At 37.9% G+C, this 8,954-nt stretch overlaps 1 protein-coding gene across 6 annotated transcripts in view; it reads left to right on the top strand.

The window, feature by feature from the left end:
* Window positions 1–8,954, top strand: part of Tcf12 (transcription factor 12) — a 257,308-nt gene that overhangs the window by 112,869 nt on the left and 135,485 nt on the right. The gene's annotated exons all lie outside the window — the stretch shown is intronic.

Genomic DNA, 8,954 nt, shown 5'->3' with positions numbered 1-8,954 from the left:
GATGGTTGTGAGCCACCATGTGGTTGCTGGGATTTGAACTCTGGACCTTTGGAAGAGCAGTCGGGTGCTCTTACCCACTGAGCCATCTCAGCAGCCCTATATGTCTTTCTTAATTTGAAGTTGTTCAGTCTGAGATAAGCCTCACTTTGTGTGTTATACCCCCACCCTCCAGATTGGATATCACTCTTTTTAAAAAGAAGTATTTATCCTTCTTACAAAATCTGTTTCAAAATAATCTGCCTTGTAACACCATTTTTTGTCATGTGTATAGTTGAAAATATTCTAAATGCCTTATGTTGTTTACTGTATTAACTGTCATTGGCATCAGGAAAATACACAGTTTGTGTGATGTACATTGATTTCTCTTCACTGTTGGCTACTTTGTGATAGTAAAATTGACCTTTGACAACCATACTAATCTAAGTAGGTTGTTACTCAGTCCAAAGTCTTGGTGGTCTACAGATGCTTTGTAAGGGAGCTTAGCATATGCAACCTTTGTGTTTTCTTCTCTAGTTTGAAGTAGTGAAAGTCTGATAATATAGTGTGGATTTGCCTATGGCAGCTGACAGCCTAAAATCATTGAGTATGACAGTGACTTATATAAGCAGTAAAATGTGTGCTGAAAACCACTGGCTTTCAACATAAATGTAAATAAAAGTTATACTGATTAATGGGTCACTTTACATCTAAAATAAAACAGTAATTTCACCAAAGAAAATTTCTGCATTTTTGTTTTAATTTTCTGTTGAGTTTTCACTTTATAAAAGCTTTTTTTAACTTTAATTTTTTAAAAACTTTTCCATCAAGCAGTATTTGTACTGTATATAACAAGGCAAGTAGAAGTTGATGGTAAAGGAGACTGTCACTCTGAGATGTAAGAATTCATGACCCCTCTTGAATGTATAGCCTTACTTCATTCAGCCTTCCTCATAGATGTGACCCACACCCTCTGCAGTTACCTCACATGCACAGATGTGGACCTATATAACTATTAAAATTGTGGTAAATAAAGTCTTTAGGATATGTGTATGTATATGTATATGCATATGTATATGTATATATGTCATTTCAGAGCATCTGTTAACTAAAAACTACTTCTCTAATTCAGTTTGAGGTTCTGTGTCCTCATTTGGAGCCTTTATGGACATGCATTTGTTCTTTTTTCTCTTTTGGGAGAATTATTGGAATACCTTTAAAGGTTATCCCTACTCTGTAAAATCTACATTTAAAGTAAGTCTATAAGAGTAAGATTAGTGAACAGGCTGATTTCTTCACTGTTCAAATGGACAAAAATTCTCATTTATGTGACCTACCTAGTGCAGTGAGTCTGGTAGTTTTATCTACTATACAGTAGTTTTATCTACTGTATTTAAACTGCCCAATTTTAAAGTATTTTACATTTAAAGGGGATGGGGAGAAATAACCTTGTAGTGATTGATTAGATACATGCATCAAAAAGGATTCCTTACCTTTATTTTTAGTAAAATGATTATATGAATATCTCAGTATGGCACCGTACAGTAAGTGATGTGCATAGCAGGAACTTGCTTTTGGAAATGAACATTTCTTGTAGGCAATCCACTAAGATGTGAGATGCAGTGGTTGAACTGCTAAGAACCCGAATATATCGATGTTAGCACTGGATGAAGTTACAAGAGTCTCGTTTCTAGATGTAGTAGTGTTAAGGGCTTTTCAGTGGTAGAAACACTTTTAGAGCTCTCTGTTGGTGTGTGTGTGGTGTTTTGAGAAACACTGAACCATTGATACCTGATTTCTGCAACTGGCACCTTTGTAGTGCTATGAATGGTGGATGCTGAGAAACAGTTAAAGAGAAGAGAGGAGCAGAAAACAGAAGTAGTCATTGCTGCCAGCATACTGATATAGCATTAAGCAGGAAGAGAAATCGTTCATCTAGAATATGTTATTCTTTTAGTTGTTATGTTGATCTGTAAATACATTTGTCTGGAAAAAGAATAGATGATAAAAGTGTTACTGTCTTTGTTGGTAGAGATTTGAAAACTTTAATGATTACGTTGCAAAAATCTAACAAGTATTGATAATAATTTGATAATGAATAATTTTCTACAGAAAAATGGATTTCTGTATTAAGATATTTTGAAGTGTTTTTATGTAGGAAATAAAGCTATTATATTATACTTCATCACTTTGGGTTTTTTTTAAAATGAATTTCAGAATTATCCTGTTGATTTTTCAGTCTGCAATGCTAGAAGGCTTTTCTTGTGTTTCAAAAGAAATAAACATACCCTTTGGGTACGTAACTAAACAGTTAACAACAGACAGTTCTGTTCATAGTTTGCCTTCTGGGGCTGGAGAGAAGGCTCAGCCATTAAGGAACACTTGCCTTGCTTGCAGAGGGCCTGGGCTTGTTTTCCAGTATCCGCATGGTGGCTCCAGGGGATCTGACATCCTCTTCTGCCCTCAGGATACTCATATACTTGGTACACATACACATTTTTCTTTTTTCTTTCTTTCCCTCTCCCTCCCTCCCTCCCTCCCTCNTTGAAATTTCAGATTGTGGCCTCCATTATCTCCCCTCCAAAAATTATGCTTTGTCCAAAGTGGTTTTTGTTTGTTTGCTTGTTTGTTTTCAGTTTTTCGAGACAGGGTTTCTCTGTGTAACCCTGGCTGTCCTGGAACTCACTCTGTAGACCAGGCTGGCCTCGAACTCAGAAACCCACCTGCCTCTGCCTCCCGAGTGCTGGGATTAAAGGTGTGTGCCACCACCGCCCGGCTACATTTTTTCTTTATTGATTAATATTTTGGGTGATGGTGGTGCCAATTTACTAATTGAACTGGGAAGTGGATTATTTTGTGGAATTGTATTCCCTCCATTCCCCAAATGGTTGTGGTCCTTTTCTTCAGTGTTTGCTGGTGCTTCAGTAGTTTAAGAGGAGATGTGCTCATGTGTCCTGAATATGAGGCTTTGGGTCATCTTGAATTTTTTTTCTAAGGCATTCACTTCTATTTCTTTAGAATTGCTTTGTTAGCATTCTTTTAAGAGTAACATCAACATGTGGTAGAATAGATGGACACTGGAGAACTATAAGTTAGGATTGGAGGGTAGCATTTACATTTCTGTTAGGGTTTTCTTGGATATTCGAGGTATTCAGTACCTTTAGGGTTTTATGATTCCCTTGTATTATTCTGGAAATGGCTAAAATTAGAATTATAATTTCTATCTTGCAAATGTTGAAATAGAGTTAAAGGGAAGAAATTACATGTGTGCCTGAAGCCATGGAGTCAGCAAAAGGCAAAACTGAAAGCACGAAAGTCAGTCTCCCAGTTGCTTCTACTTCCCATTTATATAGGTGCTTTTTCTTTCCTTACTGCTTCTAGGTGTTCACTAGGCCAACAACCTATAGCTATAATTACCTATATCTTGATCTTGATAAATGACCATGAACAAAGTCAGATAACGTCAGACAGTATTTCTGTCAGTTTTTTTTAGAGGTGCAGCTTGCTTTTTTTTTTTTTTTTAAACTCTCAGAACTGCAAGAACCTCTCGCCTTGGTTAGCTCACTACATCCAGATTCATATGACATGCTCCTGACATTTAACAAATAAAGAACACCATTAGGCTCTGGAAAACTAGCTTTCTAGAAGAAACATGGCAGAAAGTGCTTTGTAGCTGTTCAAAGAAAAGTAAATGTAGTGCAGAGTAAAGTAGCATAGTGCTTATCAGATGGCTTTGTGTGTTTTTATAACTCGTTTTAGGTGTCTTGCTCAGCCTAATACCAGTCAACAGTCTAATAGTTCAGGACACTGTTTTGTTTTGTTTTGTTTTGTTTACTGTAAGTCTCTACTTACAGCCATCATTTCCTTGCTGAAATCTCTACAACCAAGTTTCAAGGAGAACTCTATACAATTGATATTGCCCAAACTGGAATTTGTAATAAACCCAACAGTATTATGGAGTCACACTAAAGTGTAGAATCGCCAAAATATCACAACAGAACTCTCAACCTAATGATTTGATATATGTGATTTTTTTTTTCTGAGATAATGAAGATGACAGTAATTTTAAGGGAGCCAGTGTAGCTTATCATCTGACTTCATGGAGTTTCAGAAGAGTGAGTCTTTAATGCTTTCTCAATGTGTAGTCATTTCCAGATCTCTGAAAGTGTGTGGTTTTATTCACTGACCTGCATTCTCACACCCTTTGCTGTTTACTTACACACACACACACACACACAAAAGTGAATGGGGCCTAGCTACCACTGAAGAGGCCAAAGCCTGGAGTGTGTACATGGCCCAGTTCTTGGAGTTCTTCAACTCACCTCCCCATCGCCCTGCCCCCATACTGTTTTAGATACCATGTGTACTTCTGCTGTTTTTACTCTATAGCTTTTTCTTTCTCCATCTATTGCGTAGCACCTTTATAGGCAGTCTGATCTGTTGAGTACACTTTACAGTTCTATAATGGCATTGGTCTGAGATATAGGCCTTCCTTAAGTATTCCCAAGGCCTGTGTCTAATTCCAGCCCAGTGAAGATGAACTTAAAATCTGATGATACCTGTAGTTGGATAAATGGCAGTTGCTGTGGCTATATAGTCACTGGAGAACAAAAGCTTAAGGAATTCCTATAAACTGTACAGTTTAAATGCATTGAATTTGAGGGGTGCACCATAGCACACAGTTGAGTGTTTTGGGGGTCATTTGAAGTCACAGGGCATCATCATCATCAGTTCTTATCTTCTCCATTATAACAGCTCAGATCCATTGCTTAGAGTCCTAATGATGATTCCCACATTGTTTAATAAAGGCTCATTAGTGTTTTATTGAAAATAAATGGTTATACACTAAATAACGTTTAGTTGTTTGGAGTGGACAGGGCCTAACAGTTGTTTCCCTGAGGGGCTGTGAGGTGGGACTAATGAGACATGAAGGAGTGTGTCAGAGGACTAGAGATGAGTGAGGACTACTGCCGTTCCCAAGCTGTGTTTCAAAGAAAGGGGTTAGTCGTATTTTAGATAGCTACCACACTTTTTATAAGAGCTTAGTTAACTATGAAGTGAAAATGAATTTTAAAACTCTGAAAGTTGGGGCTGGAGAAATGATTCTGTGGTTAAGAGCTCTTGCAGAGAACCCAAGTTTTATCCCCAACACCCACATGGTGGCTTACAACCATCTAAATCTCCAGCCCCACAGCATCTTATGAAGAGGTTCTGGCCTCTGGCAAGCACCAAGCATGCATACAGTGCACAAACATACATGCAGGCAAAACACCATGCACATAAAATTTTTAAAAATTAAAAAATTGAAAGCATATTTTGAACTGCTTTTGTTTATCTTATATACGTTTTATTGTTCAAAGGTACTCATTGAATTCTTTCTTCAGTTAGATTTGTATTTTGTCAGATACATCCCATATTACTGAAGCCATGAGCTTGATCTAATCTCTGGCATACATCTATCCTGCCTCCCTAACAAGCACACTTGCACACACAGACACAAGTAGCACAGTCATGCAAAAGTAAATTTTAACTGACCATAGCTAATACTAAGTGAGAGATGAGATTTGACAATTAAGTCGGAGGTAAAGAATTTTCTCCCTTCCTTTAAAATGCTAGTCGCAGTTAGAAAGTTCTTAAGCAATTTTCAGGTTTTTACCAGCTGTAAGAAGTTGGCTCTGAAGGAAGAGCATAAAGGTTTAGGTGAAGCTGTTTTGGGTCCCCAGGGTTAGGTGTTTTAGGCAAATAGCTCCCTGGAGAGAGTGAGTCCTAGCTTAGAGCCCTCTGAGGTAACCAGAGGGAAAAATAGGGGATGGGTTCTTAGAAATTAAATTGAGAAAAACATCAGTAAGCTAATGCAAAACTTATCTTGAATTTTTAAAAATTCTGCTGGGTTTGTCAAAATTGCCTTGAATTTGATTAGTAGAAGTACCGGATGTATACTTGAAATGTATACAAAGAGCCAGTAATAAATGAGCCACTATGCCATCAAATTTTTTGTTTAGAAAAAAACAAAAACTATCTTATTAGTTAGATCATACTAAATGGGAACATGACATAACAAAATGAAGTTTTTTTAGAAGTGGTTTTTATTTTTTAGGTAGCAGTATAAAGGAGTTCTAGAGTAGGGCTTTTTTTTTTTTTTTTTCAAATCATGAAACCTAAAGGCAAGCAAACCACTGTTTGATTAAAAAGGGACTGAAGGTGAAGTGTTCACATCTTGACTTTGTTGCTTTGCTTCCTTCAGTGTGTCATCTGGCTGTAGGGTACACGTGTCTGCTGTGTAGTCACTGATGCATGCAGAACAGAGCAGAGGGTCATGCTTGCCCAGTGGGTCCTCTTTCTGAGGGTATTTGTAACTGGCAGTGTAGGGCCAATGGAGAAAGCTAGAAGGGCTAAGATGTCAACTGCTATAAAGGCAATAAGATTCTGTTTCAGGAATGAAAGGGACATTTGAGTTCTAATAAAAAGAACAGACATTTAAAAGTATTCTATAAAATAGTTTGTGAATGTACAATAATGGTTATTGATATTGTAAGTAGGATACTCTGTTAAATTCCATGATCTTTAATTCTATAATTCTTTGACCCCAATTGCTTTGTAAAAATATTAATATTTGCTTTTCTTGTTTTGTTACCAGATATTTTAAAATGCTCTTATTTTTAGTAATTTAAGCATGTTGCATGGTTGACATTTAGACTAGTATAAATAATTTATCATAGCTAATTGTTCATATAGTGTTCATATTTGTGTTGAGATAAATTCCAAGTATCACTGTGTTACCAACATAAGCAGAAATTATCCTCCCCAGGTTCATTTGGCTTATAGTTTTACATGAAAACATTTCATTGCTCATTCGTGTTATTCAGTATTCTGACCAAGATCACTTTCACATCACCACAAGTCAGGGTTGCCTGTAGATATGACAGTTACCACTGAGTGAACATACACACGTGTCTCCATTGAACTCTAAAAGGAACAGGACAGAATAGCCATCAAACTGGATCATTATAGATGAAATACTTTCACTGAAGATACAATTAGTGAAAACATGTCTACTATTGTAATAAACCAACCCTGGACATCAGAGAAAGTGTAAATCACCCCTGAATTTTCCTGTAATAAAATTGTAAAGCCCAGCTTTCAGCAGGAGTTTTCGTGGTAAGCGCAAGGGTAACGTATCTGATTAGTGTTTCATAGAGTGCTTGAAAGCAGTGGTCCCAAAGGCTGGTCGAGCACACAGCAGAGAGAGTTAATCAACAGAGCAACCCATCCCAGGTCCAGACACTGATAGTTTTGTTGAGCTGATTATGAAGAAGGTTTTACTCTGCAGAATGATATTTGCAGATATTTGATGCCTGGCTAGTTTGGAAGAGGGCTTGTCAGTATTCTTGCCTTGAGCACATTGACAGAGTAAGGTAGCATGATGCTGACAGACATGGAGTCATCCTGGTTTGTCTTAACAGATTCTGACCTTGTGAATCAAATTTTAATTTTTATTGTAAAATCTAAACAAACGCTGTCCTACTGGAGAAACTCAAGTTGTCTTTTCATAGTGCATTGATTTGGTTTTTACAACAGAATGACGACTGATTGCTTTGAAGCTTTATTTTCAGAATATTCCACATTAATGCAAGCAAGTGTGACATTTCGGCAAAGAAGAGCATGCCTGTAGTGCCCACGGACAGTCCTACGTGTGAGGTCTGGAGAGCGGATATTTTTTAGTGCTCCTATTCCTGGCTGTTCTGATCTTGCTCTAGTTTTTTTGTCTTTACAATGGAGCTTGCTAACCACAAGAGCTGGCTAGCTGAGTAGGCATCAGTTGACTTTTAAGTGAAATGTATTTCTTCACTCTAAACAGAGGCATAGAGAAGCTGAATACTAGTTAGTTTCAAGTTAGTCTTCATGAAGACAGTAGTACGTTTGGCTCTTCCTAGAAATTTGTTGTGAGCCTTAAAAGGATGTTTTAGATTAATTGAGAGAACGTGATGGAATGTGAAAGGGAAGGAGTCGTACTTATGCCCTCCTCGCTCTTCAAAACTGAGGGTGTGACTCGGTCTGTAAGTTTCTAATGCAGAAACACAAGTTGCTGACAACTGAGGACCTCTCTAGAGGGTAAGTGAGCTGTGGGACGGGAAGGTTACTCAGCACTGCATTAGCCTGTGGTCTGATAATATTTACATTTTCTTGGTGATCTGACAACAGCACAATGTAAAGGAACTCAAGTAGCATTCTTAGGAATAGCCCCCAAGTAAGCTCTGTTTGCAGGGAAATAGCTGCTTTGGCCTGTAACTTAGAGGATGAACATGTCTCCATGGAATGCCCTCAGCTGTCGCCAAGCTACAACTTGATCTCAGCAGCTGTTTGGATGCAGGCACTGCAGTGGGCAACTTGGAGAGCTCACATTGCTGTGCTCCAGGAGTGTAGCAGTTGTAGTTCCATCCTTTCACAAAGTACCAGTGAGCCTTGATCGTGTGAGGAAATAGTGTGCGTAAACAAATCATTTTTTTGTGAGATTAATTTGGTATGGAACAAACTAATACTTTTCTTAGAAGAGTTGAAATATTACCTGTCTTCACATTATATTGGGTGGTCTCTGTGTACTAAACACTGTGGTCAGGAGTGCCAGAATATGTTATCACCACTGGGAGTTCACACTTTGTACTAAATAAGTTCCTAATGTGTAGAAGTACACAATTTTACTCCAGCACTCAGGAGAGAGAGGCAGATAGAGCTCTGTGAGTTCAAGGCCATCTTGGTTTACATAGCCTGTTCTGGGTCATCCCAGGCTACATAGTGGGGTCCTTTCTTAAGAAGAAAAAAATGATATAATTCAGTTTATGTTCTGGTACATTTTCTTTATGATCACATCATAAGCTGTTAACACCATTCTCATCTTTGGCCTTCTTTAATTTTTCTAGTTAAGGAGGAGACAAAGCATTCCTTGTCTTTTAGCTGGGCTGGGGCAGGGTGCTGCAGAT

Source organism: Mus caroli, chromosome 9 (genome assembly GCF_900094665.2).
Source record: "Mus caroli chromosome 9, CAROLI_EIJ_v1.1, whole genome shotgun sequence".
NCBI lineage: Eukaryota > Metazoa > Chordata > Mammalia > Rodentia > Muridae > Mus > Mus caroli.
Note: the sequence above shows the minus strand (reverse complement) of the source record. Positions and strands in the feature narration are given on the sequence as shown.